Source organism: Pezoporus wallicus, unplaced genomic scaffold, assembly GCF_028554395.1.
Source record: "Pezoporus wallicus isolate ANWC-B61680 ecotype Strahan unplaced genomic scaffold, APGP_CSIRO_Pwel_v1 contig_2543, whole genome shotgun sequence".
In the NCBI taxonomy this organism is placed as follows: Eukaryota; Metazoa; Chordata; class Aves; order Psittaciformes; family Psittacidae; genus Pezoporus; species Pezoporus wallicus.
This window is the reverse complement of record NW_026638172.1, coordinates 2697532-2719673: the sequence shown is the minus strand read 5'-3', so window position 1 is coordinate 2719673 and position 22142 is coordinate 2697532.

Genomic DNA, 22142 nt, shown 5'->3' with positions numbered 1-22142 from the left:
AATTGGACCAAATATCTTCATTTTAAACTTTGTCTTTCCTTACCATTTCTTACGGAAATCTGTTCCAGTACCACATAGCTCTGCTGTTAACAAAATTTCCAACTCAAATTTATTCATGTCCTATCTATGACCATACATTTTAAGACTGACTCTAAGTTTCCAAATTAGGAAAGATAGCTTATTGTGAGAGCTTCCTCAGAGGTCAGGCTCTACTTACAGTTCAGACTTTCAAAAGCTTGGGGCCAAGCCACAAAAACTTACATTGCATTTTTCACAGGTCTGATTTTGCTAACTTTGCTATCTTCCCATATTCCCATAGCTGAAAGTGGGAAAAGCTATTTATCTCCCTCATTAAAGTATTCCAAAATTTTGTATAGGAAACCTTAAAATACATGTTTGGCCAAGGAGAACAGCATTGCATTGGTTTGTGCAATTTCATCCAGAACTAAACCTGCAATTAAAATTTTGCATTAGGAGGTAAACAGTTTAGGCTATCTAAATGAAAGAGTGAACTAAAGGAAGGGTGTAACTTGGGTGGACAAAAAAATCAACATTTCATAGTTTAATTATGTATTAAATAGTTCATCACCTTAATGAAACATGAAATATAAAATCAGGGTAATGAGTTAGTAAACATAACAATTAAATACATATATAATAAAAAGAGTGATAATTAAATACATACCATTATAACAAAAACATTTTGAAGAACTTTTGGGGTTTTGGGAACTGTTACACCCCATCCCAACAAAGATTGTTGTTGTTTGAACTAAAAAGCCCTACATGCGTCATTCAGAATGCCTTTACCAAAGTTTGGCCCAAGTACAGGTATTTTTATGTAACTAGTAACTGTTTATTTCGTGGTCTTGCTAAAAACAGAACCTACATAAAATGTGTACAAGTGCAGTGCCACCTCTAATATATCATGAAGATGTAAACATCTGAACTCTAATACACGATTTGGAAGGCTTAACACAGTCCTAAAATGTTTGTAGATATGGACATGGCTTACAGTTGAGGAACAGTACTTACCAGTGGTTAAGAGCAAGGCAATGACCAGAGAAACAAATGGGAAGAATTTTGGTTAATTATGCAGAATGAAGAACAGCCAAAAAGAACATTCCTGTGCAGAGCAAAACCAGTGTAGGAATAACCAGGAAGCTGTGATTATTAACTGTAAAAAAATATGAAAGTGCCTAGATTGGAAGAACGCAACAGCCACCGCATTTTACTTTATTTATTTTTGGATTTTTTTTGTCACAGAGGGTGACATTTATTTTTTTGCTATTCATATAAAGGATTATTTAAAAAATAATAAAAGAATCCCTGAAATGTATTAATTCATTATACTGGAATGAGTTTAGAAGCTGAGGAGGCTGGCTGATAGTAAATTTCTATTAAGATACTTACAAGCCCAGGGGGGTTGTGGAGTCTCCTATGTTGGAGATATTCAAGGCCTGCCTGGACAAGTTCCTGTGTGATGTACTCTAGGTTACCCTGCTCTTGCAGGAGGGTTGGACTAGATGATCTTTTGAGGTCCCTTCCAACCCTTAGGATTCTGTGATTCTATGAAGGTTGGAAATAATAGCACGAAGCGATTTTTTTAAGATACCAATAAGTTCACTCTCCACTAACTATGCTGAAAACATGGAAATTATGTTTGATGAATAGTAGATGATATCCAAACATATTCCAATATGTATGTAATGAATAATAACTGTATCAGCTGGGGCATTAAGGCACCTATCATAAATACTTTATAGTCTTTCTTGGGATGATACCTTTGAAATCTGCTGATTTCCTTCCTTCTCCAGGCCAAGAAATGTGTAGCAAATTACAACCAAGATTTTGATTTGTAAGAGTGTCTTTGTCTATATTAGTGTTAAAGAATTTTAACTTTTAATCTCTGCTTGCATAAACTGAGTTTGCAGTGATTTTGAAGCCTGAGCAGAATTGACTATAGCAAAAATATTGAGTGGTAATTAAGTTTTATCTAATCTCAAACAAATCTGATAGTTAAATCATCTTTTGGCATTACTGTTCCCTTGATTTTCATCATGGTTTTAACTCCTGAAGTATTTTGAGAGAGAAACTATATTCCTCATTTCATTCATAGATTCACAGAATTGCACAAATTAGAGAATAATTCAAGCTGGAAGGGACCTTGGGAGATTGTTTGTCCAACCTTCTGTCCAAAGTAGACTCTACTTTGTACTACTCGAGCTATTAGAGCAGTACAGGCTGTCCGGGGCTCTATTCAGTCAGATTTTCTTCATTTCTAACCAATGAGCTCCATTTTCCACAAAAAAAATAGTATTAATAGTACTGAAGCAGTGACCTTCACTTTAATAAAAACCCATTCCATTTCTCTTTCTCCATTTCTATCTCCTTGTGTTCGTTCTGGAAGGCACCCCAGTTGTTCCCTCTGTTATGCATGGCCAGCTTCAATTTCTCTGTGGACTAAAATGTGATTTTTAAAGTAAAAATACTATTTTCACTTAAAAAAAAAAAAAAAAAACAACCCAGTGATGAATTCACCACTAGCCTTGTTATGCTGCTTCTTACTAAAATTTGCCAAGTTTTAATTTCCAACCTTGTATCTTACCATTTCTTCAACTGATAGAGCAGTCCTCAGGAAGCAACTTCCCATTTCCTTTTGTAAACGATAAGTGAATATAATATATTACATTATGCTTTGCAAACAGAAATTCAGTTCCCTATTACATTAGCACTCACTGGGAAGCAACTTCATGAGGTAGAAGTAGAGGGCAAGGCATGTCCATTTGGCTATAGCTGAAGAGTGGTAACTCAGCAAGGCAATTCTGGAACTCTCATTCACACTTAATGAACTTCTCTAGCAAAGACAAATCCTGGAACAGAGATGTCACTGCTGCGTATATCACTGCCAAAAATGGTGTTGCATATTCGCTGCAGGAGATTCACTCTATGGCAGATATTGCAAGGCATACACTTCAAGGAAATGCTATGTTGGTCCCCTCACTTTGAAGATTTTGCCTTTGAACTGATTCTTCCATGACAAGGAAAATCTTGTCTCTGCAATAAACTGTGATCAACTGCACAGCAGGGCTTATCGACCCAGTCACTGATCTGAATTTTGACACTTCAGATAAATATGAGAAGGTGCTTTGCCTTCCATCTGAAGCATCTCTTTTCTCATGTAATAAAAAATTTGCTGCCAAACTTTTAACTAGGCCTCTATCAGAAAATGTTCTTCTTTGTCAGCAAATCATGCAACTTCTGCCTGATATTATATTTTCCTTTACTTCTTGATCCAGATCAATAAATGATTTTTTTTAAATCATCTATTTCCTGCCTAGTTAGGAAAAAATGCAACCCTTCTTCAGTCCTGTATTGTCTGACTCCCAGATGCATCAATCCATCCACTGTCATCCCCCTCTTGTATATCGATGTGAGTAGAGCTGCCCCGAGAGGTGAGTGGCCTGGAAGAAGACTTTCCTTGCTTAGAAGAACAAAGACAGTTAAAGACAAGCTCTGGTTTCTGCATGGAGCTGGCAAGCCTGGCGGGTAAGCCAGCCCCATACAGTACAGGGAGAGCAAAGAGAGCAACATTGCTGCTGCAGCAAGGGAACCAACCATTCCCAGTGGATGGGAGCCCATCCAACTGCACCACTCTTCCATGTGACCCCAAGAGCTAGACATGTACCCATTTGTATGATCAGTATGGGTCCCATCATGGGGAAAGAAGACACCAAAACCACAGTTGCCCTCTTGTATGTGCCTGAAGCATCCGAAATAGCAGGGGGATTCAGAGTTTCTGCAATGGTCTAATTTTCTCTCCCTAAAAACATGCTGTTGAGAACATAACTATAGGAATTCCTGCACATTATTTCTTGTTGGTATGTATAGTGAACACAGTGTATCCACAGATGGATTTATACACATTAAGGAGACTTGTAGCAGCTTCTAAAAATGTAATCCTTTCTTGTCTGTGACTGTGAGACTGCAGAAAGGAACAGACTGCCTAGGCTATCAGGCCACACTGTTATAAGAGGCAGCTATGGACGAAACTGGATAACAATTCATGTGAGGGAGAAGTCTTATCCAGCGGATTCACCAGGAACCTTATATCCTATGCTCTGGTGATTTATCTTGCATGAGAAGTGTGGGTGTCTGGAGGAATCCTTTGGTCCCTTCTTGTCTTTGCCTGCAGAAACAGAGCACAGCTATGCATCCATCTTAATTACAGCATTTGCCTTGCAGTGGTTTGCGTTTCCAAAGCTATCTTCCCAAGACAACACTCTTTATTTTCTTCTAATCAAGAACTGAGTCACTGTATTACAAAGCCCATAGGCCAGAGATGTTACTAATGCAGTCTCCCAAGTCCCTACAGGTTCACTGAAACAGTGAAGATCTAAGAAATAGCTACTTAAAATATCTTTTGAAACACTTAAAAGACAACACTGAAACAAGCTAAACTGTTTTCTTTCTTCTTTGCTTTCTTTATGTTGCATTAATGTCCAGTATTACCTCCCTGTGACTTTGTTGATTTTATATTGATCCTAGGAATTGGGCTGCTGGAGACATAGTCAGACAGTTTTCTTATACTTGCCTACTTTAGATATTGAAGCTTCTTTTCTCCCCTTGGGATAGTCCTTGAAAACAAGCAGACATTGCTCCCTTGTTTCAGATGCCACAACATCTGTGATGAATAATTTATATGTGCAGATAAGTAGATCAGGTCCAGATCCTCAGAAATAGGCAGGTGAATAGGAAGAATTATATTTGTATGTACCTTTAAAAACTGAACTTCCATCCCTGAAAAGTGGTGTTTGCAAGTGAATTCAAGATTGCAGAAGTGTTACCATTAAGTCAGTGGTAGCCAGTAAAAGCAAAAGCATTGACTTCAGTCGATGACTGAAGTAAAGAAAGAGTGGCAGAGCCAGAAAATGCCCATTTGAAAACTGAATCTCAAACACACAAACAGGTATTCTTAGCTTGCCCAGAGAATCCTGCCTTCTAACTCTGCCTAGAAAATAGCCTGAGATAGAGAATAATATCTGAATTTCTTTTTATTGCATCAATAATTTTCATTTGGGTATTTCTTTTCCCTAGCATCAATCCCAAACACTACTTGAAAGCAATCTACTCCTTTTTCAGAAAAAGCTGGTTTACTACTGTTTATATAGCACTGAAATCAAGTTTATATCCCAATGCTATCAGTGCTTCTTTTATATCACACATGTACATAGAACAAATTTCTTGGTGAACTGCCTTTTCTAAGAGGTTCATTACTGAAATTTTAGTCAGTATTACTTTTCCTCACAATCACCAAGTCCATTCCACTTGGGTAGCATCAACCCACTACATAGATTATTCATTAAGAGAACTAGGTCCTCAATTTCTGCTGACAAGGTTCTTTTCCAGCAACTCCAACCCAAAAAGTTGGCAAGAGTTTATTAGGAATATAAACACACTACCCTTAGGATTAGTCACTGCATGTATGCAAAATGTTAAGTCTTTTTATTTCTGTTCTTCTAGACCTGGAAATACGGTAGACAGTGAAACTGCAGCTTCTATTTTATACTTGATATAACAAAGCAGTAAGGTCTTAAGTTGTGTAGGATCAGTTTTCTCCTGCAGGTTGCATGTTCACAAACTGACAAGCCCAGTCACTTTTTTGCTAAAGGGATACGTGCTTAGTACCAAATTTTCAGGCAGTTTTAAGATGGGCTCTATAATTAGTGGTCTAATTTTGTCGTTCACAAATGACTTTACCCACCCAAGTAGGAACACAAAACTCATATTTGTGAACTCAAATTGGTTGAATGTGTGTCCTCAAACAAATGTACTGTGAGTTGCTGCATACATAATATTAAGCATGGCATGCTCTGAAACTACAAACAACAAACTAACATGAAACACTCTAAAATTAGTCTTGGTGCAAAACAGGTGAGGCTAGAAAACAGGCCAAAATGAAAACTTAGACTTCCCCAAACTGGTTCCTGTCCAGATCTGCCAAATGTGAGCAAATTCTCCCAAGAGACTTGTGAGCACTCAGAAGATTTTGCAATGTCAATGTGTTGCTCTGTGAGGGTGATAACATATGGTACCATGATTGCATCATTGCTTCAGCCTACCAGGATCTAGAGCTCTATTGCTGGACTTTGTTTGTCAGGATCATCTTGAGGCCATGCATGAAGGAGGTCTATAAACCCCTGTGAACAAGGGACTCTATAAAACACCAGACAGAATAGACCACTGATAATTCCATTCACAGTCCCAAAATACACTGGCACCACACATATTCTGCACTGGTATTTATAGTCTTGGTTTTCATACCATGCCTGTTACTGTTTTACAAGCTGCTTACAGTACAGCTCACAGCTTTTGGCCTGATCATTCTTTAACAATTGTCCATTCCTGTTTCAAAACTTCTCTCTTATATTAAATTAACCAAATACAAGTAAAAGAATGAACAGTGGCAAAAGCACTAATTAGTACAGATTAGTCCAAATCTTTAGGAAAAACTATGAGAAATCATTCTGGCAAATCATGTGTGAATACCACCATGGCTTGATCCCACATGTTTCTTGCAGTATCCTATAGGGAAGCATATTGCAGTAGGAGCAATCAATCTTATTCACCTACCAAATGCAGGGAGGAGGGTGTGTTATACACCTTTCTGAGTAGGTATCTTGATTTTATTGTTGTCCACAAGAATAGTGCTATCTCCACTTTCTAAGTAGAATTTTTAATAATAGAAATTATAATTATTATAATTAATAGCACATTTTTAAAATTGAGGGTATCTTGAGTTATACAACAGTATCACAGTATCACAGTATGCTAGAGATTGGAAGGGACCTCAAAAGATCATCTAGTCCAATCCCCCTGCCGGAGCAGGAACACCTAGATAATGTTACACAGGAATGTGTCCAGGCGGGTTTTGAATGTCTCCAGGGAAGGAGACTCCACAACCTCCCTGGGCAGCCTGCTCCAGTGTTCCGTCACCCTCACTGAGAAGAAGTTTCTTCTCAAGTTTAAGTGGAACCTCTTGTGTTCCAGTTTGTACCCATTACCCCTTGTCCTATCATTGTTTGCCACTGAGTAGAGCCTGGCTCCATCCTCGTGACACTCCCCCTTTATATATTTATAGACACTTATAAGGTCACCCCTCAGTCTCCTCTTCTCCAAACTATAGAGACCCAGCTCCCTCAGTCTTTCCTCATAAGGGAGATGCTCCACCCCCTTAATCATCTTAGTTGCCCTGCGCTGGACTCTCTCCAGCAGCTCCCTGTCCTTCTTGAACTGAGGGGCCCAGAACTGGACACAATATTCCAGATGGGGACTCACCAGGGCAGAGTAGAGGGGAAGGAGGACCTCCCTCGACCTACTAATCACCCCCCTTCTAATACACCCCAGGATGCCATTGGCCTTCTTGGCCACAAGGGCACAGTGCTGGCTCATGGTCATCCTGTCGTCCACTAGAACCCCCAGGTCCCTCTCCCCTACACTGCTCTCTAACAGGTCGTTTCCCAACCTATACTGGAACCTGGGGTTGTTCCTGCCCAGATGCAGGACTCTACACTTTCCCTTGTTATATTTCATCAAGTTATTCCCTGCCCAACTCTCCAGCCTGTCCAGGTCTCGCTGGATGGCAGCACAGCCTTCTGGTGTGTCAGCCACTCCTCCCAGCTTAGTGTCATCAGCAAACTTGCTGATAGTACACTCAATTCCCTCATCTAAATCATTGATGAATATATTAAATAATACTGGTCCCAGTACTGACCCTTGAGGCACTCCACTAGTTACAGGCCTCCAACTAGACTCAGCCCCATAGACTACAACTCTCTGGCTTCTCTCCTTCAGCCAGTTCACAGTCCACCTCACTACCTGATCATCCAGTCCACACTTCCTCATTTTAGCTGTGAGGATGCTGTGGGAGACTGTGTCAAATGCTTTGCTGAAGTCAAGGTAGACCACATCCACCGCTCTGCCATCATCCATCCACCGTGTTATTTCCTCATAAAAGGCTGAGATTGGTCAAACATGATTTCCCCTTGGTGAAGCCATGTTGACTGCCCCTCATAACCCTCTTATCCTTGATATGCCTTAAGATGGCACCAAGGATAAGATGTTCCATCACTTTCCCAGGGACCAAGGTGAGGCTGACCGGTCTATAGTTACCCGGGTCCTCCTTCTTGCCCTTTTTGAAGACTGGAGTGACATTTGCTTTCCTCCAGTCCTCAGGCACCTCTCCCGTTTCCCAAGACTTGGTAAAGATGATGGAGAGTGGTCTAGCAATGACTTCCGCCAGCTTCCTCAGCACCCGCAGGTGCATCCCATCTGGACCCATGGATTTATGGATGTCCAGATTGCTCAACTGGTCTAATCAACTAAGGCAAACCGCTCCGTCGACCTGACTTCATCTAAGGTCTCAGGGGTACAGGGCTCTTCAGGACTGCCTGCAGCACAGTAGACAGAGACAAAGAAGGCATTCGGTAACTCTGCCATCTCTGTATCTTCTGTCACCAGGGCACCCATCCCGTTCATCAGTGGGCCTACATTGCCTCTGGTGTTAGTTTTGTCTGCTATGTATTTGAAAAAGCTCTTTTTGCTGTCCTTGACCCTTCTCGCCAGGTTTAATTCTAAGGAGGCCTTAGTCCTCCTAGCTGCCTTCCTACATCCTCTAGCAGCAGCCTTATATTCCTCCCAAGTGGCCAGCCCCTCCTTCCATGACCTGTAAACTCTCCTTTTCCACTTGAGCATACCCAGCAATTCCCTATTTAGCCACGCAGATCTCCTGGCCCTCTTCCTTGACTTCCCTCATGTCGGGATGCTCTGATCTTGAGCACGGAAAAAGCAATCCTTGAATGCCAACCAACTATCTTGGGCCCCTTTACCTTCAAGCAGCCTTGCCCATGGGATTTCCCCTAGCAATTGCTTGAAAAGGCCAAAGTTTGCCCTGCTAAAGTCCAGGGTTGCAATTCTACTTGCTATTCTACTGGTCCTACCACACAAGATCCTGAACTCCACCATCTCGTGGTCGCTGCAACCAAGGCAGCCCTCAACCCTTACTGCTTCGACCAGATCCTCCTTGTTAGTGAGGATGAGATCCAGCAGCGCTCCTCTCCTGGTTGTCTCATCCACCATTTGCAGGAGGAAGTTATCATCCATACACTGGAGGAACCTCCTGGACTGTGGCTGGGTTGCCGAGTGGTCCTTCCAGCAAACATCAGGGAAGTTAAAATCCCCCATGATGACCACGGCCTGTGACTGTGAGGCCGCTCTCAGCTGCCTGTAGAAGGCCTCGTCAACTTCCTCACCCTGATCTGGGGGTCTGTAACAGACACCCACAACAGTACCGCCCCTGCCAGCCTGCCCCTTAATTCTCACCCACAGACTCTCAACTCGCTCGTCATCTGTCCCTGGACAGAACACGGTGCATTGTAGTTGCTCCCATACATAAAGAGCAACCCCACCACCCCGCCTGGCTGGCCTGTCCTTCCTGAAAAGGACATAGCCCTCCATGACTACATTCCAGTCATGTGAGCTGTCCCACCACGTCTCTGTAATTGCCACCAGATCATAGTCTCCTGACTTAACACAGGTTTCCAACTCCTCCTGCTTATTTCCCATGCTGCGCGCATTGGTGTACAGACATTCCAGGGAGCGAGCTGAGCACACCGATTTCACCCTAGGATTATAGGAGGCCTCCCAGTCTTCATTAATTCTGGAGTGCTGCCCCACTGGGGCAAGCCCAGCTACAACCCCATCCCCCTTCGAATCTAGTTTAAAGCTCTCCAAATGAGCCCTGCTAATTCGTGCCCCAGCATCCTTTTGCCTCTGTGAGATAAACCTTTCTCACTTGTCATTGTCCAGACTGGTGCCCTATAAAACCAGCTGTTATCAAAGAATTCAAAGCCCTGCCTGTAGCACCAGTCTCGAAGCCAATCGTTTATGAACTGAATCTTCCCATTCCTTCCCACATCATCAGTGGAAGATGGAAGGAGTGAGGAGAAGATCACTTGAGCCCCAGACTCTTTCACCATCCGCCCCAAGGCCCTGTAGTCTTTCTTTATCCCCCTCAGACTGCGGGAAGCAGCTTCCTCCCCACCTGTCTGGAAGACCAGCAGCGGGTAGTAGTCTGTCGGGTGCACCAGGCTGGGGAGCTCCCTAGTGATATCCCTGATCCAGGCTCCAGGCAGACTACACACTTCCCTATGATGAGGGTCAACTCTGCATATCGGGCCCTCTGCTCCTCTCAGAAGGGAATCGCCTACTACAATGACCCTTCTTTCTTTCTTATCAGAGGCAGTCTTGAGGTGCAAAGTCGACCCCCTTTTCCTATGTGGCCTTGTAGGCTGGCCTTGCCCCACATTCTCACCTACCTCTACTTCAAGATCCAGGGCCTTGAACCTATTACGGAGGGACACCTGGGGAAGCAGGGCAGGAAGGGAGCAGGGTTTCCCACGGCATCGAACTGGAACTCGCTTCCAACCCTCGTTGTCTTTTTGGTCCCCTACCTCTGCGCAACACCTACAGGGCAGGGCCTGTCTCGGGCCATCCCCCTCTGTGTGAGAGGGCAGGGGGTCCTTCCCCTTTTGGGGGGTATCTCCCTGGAACCGATCTCCCTTTCACACTCCCTGATAGTCCTCAGCGTCTCAACCTCCTCCTTAAGCCTTGCCACCAGGCTAAGCAGATCTTCTACCTGCTCACAAAAAGCTTGAAACAGGTGGAATGGTCTTCTTTAAAAATCACAAAACACTAACCAAATTATTTTTTTGTAGTTCTCTTTTGAGCTAAAAGCATAGTCAAGTTTCACCTTGGAGCAAATTTCTATGGATGAGTTATAAATCTCTAAATAATGAGGGTTTTAATGAAAACAAGGCTAACTCAGTGTGAACTGTAGCAGAGCAAATTGTGTCACTATAACTATAACTTAATGGAAATCTACAGAATATTGAAATGTTTTCACATTATTGCTTAATTTATCAAAATCATATCATTTACAGCATACTTTAAATGAGGCAACAGTATATTCAAGGATGGTACAGAGATAATCATAAGAAGCACCAAGCAGCCAAGTGATGCGCAGGTAGAAGTCACAAGAGGAGAAGGTATTATTAGGCTCAGTGTAAATCTGAGATTTCAATGGATATATCAGCTGAAAGTAAGAGACATGGTAGGAAGAACTGAGGACAATCAGGTGGCTAGAGGGAGGGAGGGATACAGAATGTGAGTGGAAATAGGGTTGTGACCGGTGAGTTAGTAACATCATCTGTAATGTTTTCTTCCTGGGGTACCGTATAACTGCTGTATATGTAGGCATTTTTAACTGGAAACTTGAGATGCAATTAAGCAAATGAACAGCTAAAACCAAAGGGTCCCACAATAAAGGAAAGGTCACCAAATTAGCTCTGAGGTAAATAGCATTCATCATTTGTGCAGCATTTTACATTTTCAAGATATTGTACAAACATTGACTAATGAAGGGCCTTTTCTGTTTTGTTCTCCCTGGAGCTCACAGGAATTAAGGCATCCACAAATGAGTAAGGCATCTACAAATGAGAAGGAACAGGCTCAAACTGCAGTAGCACATCAACCAAAGTTAAGAGATGGGGATGCCAAGCATAGGGGGAAACTGGGGGATAGTAGCTGACTGCTAGGTAGATACATGGCAGATACAAAACTAAAGCAGCCATTAATGGTGCAGTATGGATCTACACCAGAGCTAGCTGCTCTGTTACCTGGTGCATTAACACTGTGCATCCATGGGGACTTCACCAAAGTGGAGTTCTCCCTCTCAGCCAGGCACAGTACTGTGCTGGGACCAGCTATTGCTCCATCAGCCTCTGTGCCTCTGCTCCGCTGTGCCACTCTGCTGCACTTCATTGCACATGAAAGATGTGCCTGAAGCATCACATAGCACACCAAGAGTATTACAGACCAAGGAATTGCATCCAGCAGGAGCTCACACTGACTGCAGGGAAAGGCCATAACCATCACAGCAATGCTCTCTCCTTTCTTCAGAAGCAACTACCATCCAGGCAGGAATGGGAGATTTATGGAATGAAAAACACTCTGAAGCCTAATGCTTATGGAGTTTGCTTGATAAAGGAGCAGCTAGGTTCCTGGGCATTAATTTTATGTTGCAATAAAAATATATAAACTATTGTGGGAACAGGGGAAACACCACTTGCTAGTGAATGTCCTTATCAGAAGACGATTTTGCAAGGGGTCCCTCCAGTCTCACAAATCTTTCCATTTCAGCTGTACAACGATCCAGTTTTCATCTTCCTCCTGTTTCCCTCCCAACCAGAAACCTCCCATAGTACCCTAGATTGTGAGAGAAGAAAGCACAACGCCTTTTCAGCTGAGAGCACCATAAGCTTGGTTTTACCACCTGAGCCAATTATCCAGACACCAACTATTTTACAGAAGATGGGTGTCTCCTTCTCTTTCTTTTAAAGGAAAACATCTTTAATGCCTCATCATCCTGTGAGCTCAGTAAATGAAAATGTAGCAGTGGTTTCTCTGTTTCCAACTGTGACCACCCCCCAGTGTGCACTAGGTGTGCTAAGAACAAACCTACCAAACCTCAATGCTCAGGGGTTTAGGCCTAGGCATGCTTTGTGGCTCCCACAGCGGGTTAAGACTAAACCCACACTCGGCTGAGAAAGTAGCAACTCTGAAAATGGACAGTAGCAGGACTGTCATGGCCAGATGAAAGTGCAAGCACTTGAATATTCACTTCTGCTCAGGGGTTAGGCACATTACTTGTGCCTCAGTTCCATCTACATAGCATCTGAAGTACCTGGGTGGTTTTTTTGGATCTGAGCATGAGTGTTAGACAGGACACAAGTATGCAAACAGAAGCCCTACACCTCCTGGACTGACAAATGCTGATCCTTAGGAGCAAATATCATCTGAGCCATAAATGCTTGAACACAGAAAGAGATGCTGAAAGGGTCCAAGTCATTTTAAGACTGTGCAGTGGCTGCTGGTGCAAAGCATACATTTTCAAGAGTTTCCAGGACTACAGAAGCCTTGCAGCTGATTCTGAGTCATTCTGAGCATCAGAAAAGGTGATGAACATTATAGGAAATGATCTCCAGTTACTTCAAAATATTATTCTGGAATGGAAACTTCTGTGAGCTGTTTGAGTCAGGAAGTATTTTGTGGTTATTAGGCTCATTTCTGTTCTGGTTTTACAGAAATGGACTGCCTACTCCTGCCCACGACTTTGCAATGACAGACACAGCTGCATCCCATGAAGACTATCCAAAGCATCATTTAAAGAAAGCCAGTAAACAAACCAACAAATTATAGTTCCCTCAGCAGATGCTGAATATAATATTTTATGCTGGCACACAGTGGAGTTCTTACTCCTCACACCACTAGAGTGAGTATTATCCAAAGCTTTTACAAATCAGAGACTACATCACCTAAGAGGACCAGCATCAATTATTATAAATTGAGCCAGCAGCATCACCAGTATTCTGCTGGCTGCTGTCAGTTTCCTCTCTGCTTCCATGCTTCCAGGACAATGGTTTGTTCCTTCCTGGAGTATTTGTCCATTGCCCAGCCAAGGGATGACGCAACGGGAATGTATGAGGTGTCACTGGTGATGGGGATTGTTCTCAGGTTTAGGAGCTGATGCATACAGGCCAAGAGCTGGGACTACCTTCAAACAGTAAATGCAGTGAAGATACAAACACCAATCTTGCAAATATTCATAGAAAATTTTCCTGGCACTGGCTTCTATTCTACTGTGGTCTAATATCTCAAAGGAAATGGCAAAAGCTTCCTAGCTAAAGTCATTTAAGCCTCAACTGCTGAATAAAACTTAGCAAAATATCCTGCAGTGAGTAGCTTTTCTTTCGCAAGAAGTCAGCCTCATCATAAGGGCTTGCCCTCTCATGCACCTAAGATATGCAACAGATTACAGTTACCCAAGTAATTAAAGAAAGTAGCTTAAATGGGAACCTGAAACTAAAAAAGAAAGGAGAATGATTTTAAACAGTGCCTCTTTTTTTCTACTTTTTTTTTTTTTTTATTCCCCTTTTTCTTTGTAATCCATATTTAGCAGCAATTTTCCAACGTCTGATGCCCTGGTGTGTGAAAATTGGAAGCATTTTCACAACATTAATTTCCTCAACAGGAACGGGGTCAGGTGAGGGAGTTTTGTAACTTATTGCAAGACAGCCTCTAGGATTTTGGTGGAGGTCTTGACACAGGTCTTACACTTTGCTCTTCCCTTCGCTGTGAGGGCATGCTTTCAGGAGGGAAGGGTTGTGCTATCTGGCTTGAACTCAGCAGCCCTGCGAGTACTGCTGTTCACTTGGAAGGGGTAGATACGGCATAAAATAATCCTTTTAGTGTCTGGTATCAACAGAGAAAGATAGTCTAGAAAGAAAGCATCAGAAAAGACTTGTCTGAAAGCAAAGCATAGATTTAACAGAGGGCACCTTACATGCCCCTATGGTGTGGTAACCTAAATAAAAGATGTGTTTCATTGGAAAGCAGTTTATAACCACAGCTGGTTTACAAGGTGAGTCAGTGAAGCACATATTCTAAATGGCGGCAGTGCCCAGTAAAAACTGACTACATGTGGCAAACCACACACTAGTCCTGCCTCAATTCATTCATGCTGGCCATGCTCCTGGGTCCAGACTGTGTACCAAACCTACCCCAGAGCAAGCTAACACTTCCCTCAGATTTCTTGATGCCTTTGACAAGACTTTAGCTTATGCTCAGTTAATATATATCAAGCTATTTACACTCTGTGTGTTTGTCAGTTGAGTGAGACCAGCTGAGAATCTGCGTTTAAATGTAATTTTGCCTTTCAAGCAAGAGCGCTCCTCGGTTGGGGGTGTTTAGACAGGAACTGAGGCACTTGTCATGAAACAGCAAGGTCAAAGACACACACACACACACCCCACCACCACCACTGCTCCAGCTCTAGGCCCTGGTGTGACAAGAGAGGACTCTCAGAGAGGAGATGGCAGCAGCTGGGAGAGCTAAAGGAGCCCTGCTGCAAGGGTGGGAGCAGGTAGGTGAGGTGCCATCTCCTGGGGCTTTTACTTCCTGAAGCCAAAATCCTGCCCTGTTTTTCCTCTGCTGCTACCCACCACCAGTGAGCCAGTCTGCTCGTGCATGTACATAGATACAGAATCAGCTGCCTCCAGAGGTTTTTCCCATACTGATCTCCCAGCTCTGAAGGCTGCCACCAGGAAAGAGGACGACTTACTTAACTTCTTGCAGGCACAGGGATGGTAGAAGTGCCAGAACACCCATCACATTTGCACATCCTGCTCTGTACACAACCAGCTCACAGCAACCCAGCTACAGGAACCCTTAAAAGAATCATTCTAAGAAAAACACCTTAAATAGTGGTGATTTGGGTGATATTGAAATGCCACTGCAGTGCTGCACAGATTTGCTCTCTGTGGCTGAAGTTTTCATTACTGTCATATATTTCCTGTTAGTACTGAATCTTGTGGCTCCAGCTCTGTGCACCACTTTGAAAATGTGCCTGTATTTGCCTTCCAAGATCTATCAGCTCAGCATACTGACACAATCAAATGCTAACTGCTTTCGGCGCTGCAGAGCTGAACAGCAAGCTATACATACATTTTGCAGCATCATCAAAATACCCAGCTGCTAAGTTTTGATTTCTGATGCCTTACTATTGCAATTGAGATGTATGGAGCAAATCATTTCATTTCCAGATATCCACCTGATTCTTGAAACTCTTATTGAAACAAAAAATACCCACCTCCATCACTCACAAAAAGGAACATGCTTTTCCTGAACAGTAAATGAGCATCTAAACAACAACAAATTAGATAAGGAAGAACTAATAGGTTTTTTTTTTACTTTAACTCCATGCAGAACTAAATTTTCAAGAACAACTGTCCATACTGTGAGCAGAAATTTTGGCATCCATGATTGTAGGAGTTAATAACTGAACATCCTGATGTAACCCATACTTCATCTCTTTAGGCATCCTCTATGTATTTAATTGAAAGTACAAATAAACATGACCACAACTGCCTTTTACTAAAGCCAGGCACCCCCACAATGGGTATAAGCTATGTGGGACAGCATAGTTAATATCTGGTTAAAAAGACCTGGCTAAAAGGAATAAAAAAACCCAAAGCAAAACAAAATAAAACAAAAACAGGTTTTCAAAGACAAATCCATGCAATACAAGGACCCCAGGAACTAAAGCCTGAAGCAGCTGACTTGTATGTCCTGGTTCCTGACGTGGCATCTAGGACCCAGAGTTTGGTGATTTGGTACTCATTGAGCTATAAGCTGCTAAAGAGAGTTCACAGTTCACTGGGCATGAGAACTTAAAAGCCTGAGACTTGAGTGTTCTTTTATTAAAGGCTTTTCAAGAGGGTGGCTGTCTCTACCCCCTTGCCTACTGGTTAGGACTCTTCCTGGGGAAGGATCACCTCAAGCTTCATCGTGCTAAGGATGGACCCAGAAGCAAGTCTCCTTCAGGCAGTCAAACTGAATCCCCATTTCCATTGTCTCAGAGCTACCAACCAGTATCCTAGACAGAAGGAAGGTGGGGTTTAAGTCACCTTTATCTATTCCCTGCCTGGCTGGTTTGCTTCCCTGTCCAACTTCCCTTCACACACAGCCTCATGGGCACCTCCCATTGAAAAGCAAGGCCCACCCCAACGAAGCAACCATCAGAGAACAACCCCAGCACTGTTCACACACTGCTTCAGAGGTGGCTGGTTTTAAGGAGCAGAGTGGCACAGTCCTGCACATTTGAACCCACCGCTATCATTTCAGATCCACATCCAGGCAATGCTGATCAAGAGTGGGGTCAAGAGGGAAAGCAAGTAGGAAATATTATGAACAGGAGGAGGGCAGAAGAGGATGGCAGATGAAAGAGAAATATTTAGGGCAGGGAGGTTGCTGCTAGCAATGAAACCCCATGGAGGTCTGACATGGGGTTTCATTGACACAGAAAGATGTCTGTGCAATTGTAGCTATTACCCACTTAAATCTGTCAAGTCTCAAGTTGTATGTCTGAAGGGTATTTGTTCAACTGCTTCCTAAACTAGTGCTGTGCAGCCAGAAGAGCAACTGCAACACAGATTTTCTCTGTCTACACCTTCATTGACCAGGTATATCCAGTGTAGGAGGTACTAGGCCCACGGGAGGCTCTGGCAAGTGGTTGAAGCAACAGAGGTTGTCTTCCCAGTGGACCCTTCCTCGGTACCCTCTGATTGCATGTGGTGGCCTCAAGTAATCTAATATAGAAATGGATGGAGAAAATGTGGAATGAAAATCCACCATAGCCATCTGTAAGGTATTTTGATATCTGAAGCTTGTTACCTCAGAAATAGCTGGATGCCAGTGCTAGATGAAGTGATTCCTATGTTGAGATTGTAGAGAGCTTTGATTTAATAAAATAAAGGATTGTCATTGTTGTTGTTATTATTATTATTACTATTATTATGTTTGTTTGTTTAGCACACCTAGCTTAAAAGGCCTGGAGAAACCTGACAGCTGATACAGGGGTTAACACTGTCATTTGCTGTGGTTACTAGCAAACCTTTCATTAACTTCATTGCTGCAAAGTAAACTGTATTTCCACATTTCTTGTTCTATGGCTGCAGCAAGCTGTTAAGGTAGGACTCAAGATTTTGCTGTTCAAACAGAAATGTGGGCAACAGATTCATTGTAATTTGACTGTCATGATATTCAGTGTTAGCTGCTTTTTTTTTCAGCACGTATGGATAATGATTACTGCATAGACAGAGGTGCTTTTGCTAACTTTTAGGGACCCTCAAGGCAGAACTCCAGTTCTGATCCATCTCTTGTCAATAATTCTTTCTCCTTTTGAATAACTGAAGCACAGTCTTCAATCACCAGGCATTAAATGAAATGTGTGAGATTGAAACATCTACAATGAAAATATTAGATGGAAACAAAAGGGGAACTGCTTTGTAGTTATAGTATTAAGCAGCATCAATATGCCCATTTCCATTAAAATATCTCATATTAAAAGTTACAGGAAAGGCCAGGCTGCAGCAACAGTTTCATTTGCACCACTTTTCTCTATAGCTTTTGTAAGTCCTCTCTTAATTCTGTCAATGATATGCCAGCCAAGAAGAGGGTATGCAATTAAGAATGAAAAAAAGCACAAACAAACAGTGCCATCTTTTGGGCACCGCTTAAACTCCACATTTTTTAAATTCAATATACATATGAATGCTATACAGTAATGCACATGCTCACTTATTTGTGTGGCAGGTGATTAGGGTATTAGCTTTAGGGTATTAGCTTTATTTTCTCTTGAGAAGCAGTGATAGGGACCCAAAACCTGAAAGTCCCCATCCAGGTTTCTGCAGCTGACCACTTTCTGCTGTAGCATCCCAGGCTTCTGCAGTGTGGGGTGCAGAGAAATGCCTGATCCTGGGGCAGCCTATGGCATCATACTGTGGATATAAGTCCTCTCAAGAAGCACATGGATGATTTAGTATCCCTTGAGAATTTTTGCATTTCGAAACACAAGGAATATGAGAGTAAGGTGGAAATCCACTGTTTTCATTTCTATATGGATGAACATGCATAAGGTAGCAGCTTCATGTTTTTACTATCATGAAGTTCCAATGTATGACATGCAAATCAAATAGGGATCCTCTGGGACCGGACCCTCTGGAAATCTCTGGGATAGGTTTACCAGCTGAAGTTGTGTGGGTAACTGTCCCCCTGACTGAAACAGGGCTTCCCACTGTGACTCACACTTTCACCACTGTTGGGATAGATCATAACAACACACTGCAACCATGTGCAGAAGGGGGACCTTGAATGAGCTCCAGCCCCATCAAAACAAGTCTCCCAAACCATAAGCTCCACAATCCCTGTGCCCCAGGCACTGCCTTAACACTTTCTGAATGCCACAACAAATTCCACTACTTAGGAACAGCTTGTACAAATAATGCCAAAGGTAAACACAGGTTTTCAGGTGTATTTATATAGCCAATGTTTGTTTAAAATAGGAGCTAGTTTCTAAAAACTCCTCTGAGAATCTAATCCTACCTTGAAAGGAGTCTGGATGTTCAGCCACACTTTACTGAAAAGGTACCCATAAGAAAGTTATACAAGGTTAAGGGCTAATGACAGGATGCTAGAAAAGCGTTGGTCTTACCAGTGATATGTGCATTACATCAGTCATCACCATTATGGCAGACAGGACCATGGCTGGTTGTAAGCAAGCAATCAACTCCCTGGACCATAACAAGGGATGAAGCTGTTTCTGAAAAATCGAGGAGCACTTTGGTCAAGAAAAGACTGTATAATGAGAGAGAACACTGGTCAACCTGCTCCTGGGTAAATGCAAAATACTAATTTTTACCTGACTTGGGTAGTGTATACATCTTTGATAAAGGTTGTGTTTAGTACTGAATAACATAACCTTCAAAGGCTTAATATTCAGTGATTATGCATGAATTGAGTAAACTATGAAGACCAGAAGGTAAAACCCCCATAGCTCTTTCCCTGACCTCACTCCCTGGAGACACAGCACTAAGTCCCACAGGGTCTTGCAGGCATTGGGATTCACTGGAGTCCTGCACCTGGCTCCACCAGAGTAACTATAGAAAATAAGGAAGAATATTCAGAGGCAGAAGAACTCTTGACACTTGAAACAGTAAATGTTGTAGTTAGGAACTGCCAATATGCAGACAGGCAGACAAAGCCTGAGCTCAAGATTTAGGGGGAAACAAAATAACTGCTTTTGTGGCACAGATTTTTAAAGATGCCTAGGCTCCTAAATCTTGAGGAATCTGTGGGAGTTAGCTATCACTTTTACAGACATGTTCCTATTCATCTCCTGTCTCTGTGCTCCCTCTCCTTTCTTCCTCCTGCACAGAATTGTGAAGGAAAGGCAGTTTTACTGTTACATTTTTAGCTAAAGGTGCTATTCCTTAACATCTGTCTTGGGAAGACCTACACAGAAGTTGATATTTGGAGTAAGGAGAATTAGGCTTAGCACCATGTCCTGGACAGTGGTCCAAAACTAACCTACTGAATTTTGACATTTACAGATTCCCACTGTAACTCTTTACCTGAGCTGTGATCTGTGTGGTGCTCCTCTCTTCAGATTAGCTTTCATTGAATCATAGAATAGTTAGGGTTGGAAAGGACCCTAAGATCATCAAGTTCCAACCTCGCTGCCATGGGAAGGGACACCTCACACTAAATCATGTCATCCAAGGCCTCGTCCAATCTGGTCTTGAACACTGCCAGGGATGGAGCATTCACAACCTCCCTGGGCAACCCATTCCAGTGCCTCACCACCCTAACAGGAAAGAATTTCCTCCTTATATCCAATCTCAACTTCCCCTGTTTCAGTTTTAACCCATTACCCCTTGTCCTGTCACTACAGTCCCTAATGAAGAGTCCCTCTCCAGCATCCCTAAAGGCCCCCTTCAGATACTGGAAGGCTGCTATGAGGTTTTCACATAGCCTTCTCTTCTCCAGGCTGAACAGCCCCAACTTTCTCCAGCTAACACTGTTCTGCTCTGCATTTTTCTTCTTACCATCCCCAGAGACTGAATTTGCTAATATTTCCCCAAGAAGAGGAGTTTGAAGTCTGATGTGCTCTCTTTATTTCTGCAAATTGATACGCTCCGTTCATTTACTCAGAGGAGTTTGGCAGCAGTGGCCACAGCTCAGTTGTGCATGGCACACATTGAAGATTGCAGAGAGATCAGCATACAGATATGCCTACTCTGCTTACCAAGCATATCGTTTGCTACTTTGCAAACAGTGAAAGGCTTGATTAAATTTGGGTTTTGTGTGTTTGCCAACCTGGCTTGAGGTCATAGCTGTTGGAATCAAAATCTCATTAGAACTGAAGTGTACACTCAAGAATAAATCATTACCTTTTTCATATGCAGCTCCTCACTGTCTTACATGCATTGCTTCTGTGTGCAGTTTTATTCAGAGTGGTCCTCAATAATACTTGCTGTATCCAGTGACTTCCTGGTGACAAGAACACGTTTGACACTGTATGGCTTGGATACATTTTCAGGTTGTTCTCATCTGTATTGTTTTCTGCTGAAGGCACAGGATCAGCAAGAAAGTTGCCACAATAGGCATCTGCTACAGATTGCCTGGTCAAGAAGCGAGAGTAGGTGACACCTTCTTTAAACAACTGAATGGTGTCTCCCAATCTCAGGCCCTGGTTCTCAAGGTGGGGGTTTACATACTCCAGCATGTGTGGCTCAGGCAAACCAGGAGATTTCTGGCATGTGCTGAGGGCAATTTTTTTACACAGGTACTGAACAGGACAACTTGGGAGCAGCTTGGCCAATTCACCTGCTCACAGATGATGAACGACAATCAAGAATGTGATAGCTGATAGAAGCCTTGGCTGTGGGGACCACGAGATGGTGGAGCCTCAGCTCCCAAGAGAACGGAGGAAGGCAGCTAGTGCAGAAATCATTAGGAATTTCAGGAGGGTGGAATTCATTTTTTCAGGGCAGTAGGAGGCAGGATCCCATTGGAGGCTGTTCAGAAAGCCTGGGAGAGCTGCCTGAACAACCTCCCTATTGCGCAAGAATAGCCCACCCCAATGTATTGGTGATACCACATTGGTACAGCAGGAAGCCAGCCTGGTTGAATAGGGAAATGCCAGGTGAACTCAAATGCCAAAAACATACATTAGGGAAGAGGGGAGCACAGACAGCCTATCAGGAAAGGACATAAAGACATTACCAGAGCATGCCGGAGGGATGAAGAGTATGGTTGAAACTGGCATGAAAGGCAAAAAGGAGCAAAACAGCTTGGACAGTCATGACACTCTGAACTTCCACATCCTTGAGAGACTGACTCCACACAGAGTCATAGCCTTGCACCAATAATGCAGAAATAGCTGGAATTATTTTAGTGGGAAAATAACACTTCCTTCACAAAAAGGCAATTATCCATGAGAAAATTTTCAATTTTGCTCAAAACAGTTTTAATTTTCTGTCAAGCAAATTGAGCAGACAGCAGCCCAGCTGCTGAATTTGGAAAGCTCTTTCAACTGTGTTTCATGGTGGCAGAAAGTCAAATCAACCAAAGCCTGCCAAGGGGGAAGATAAAGCCCATGTTCATCCTCTTTGGTTTACAGTCTTCTC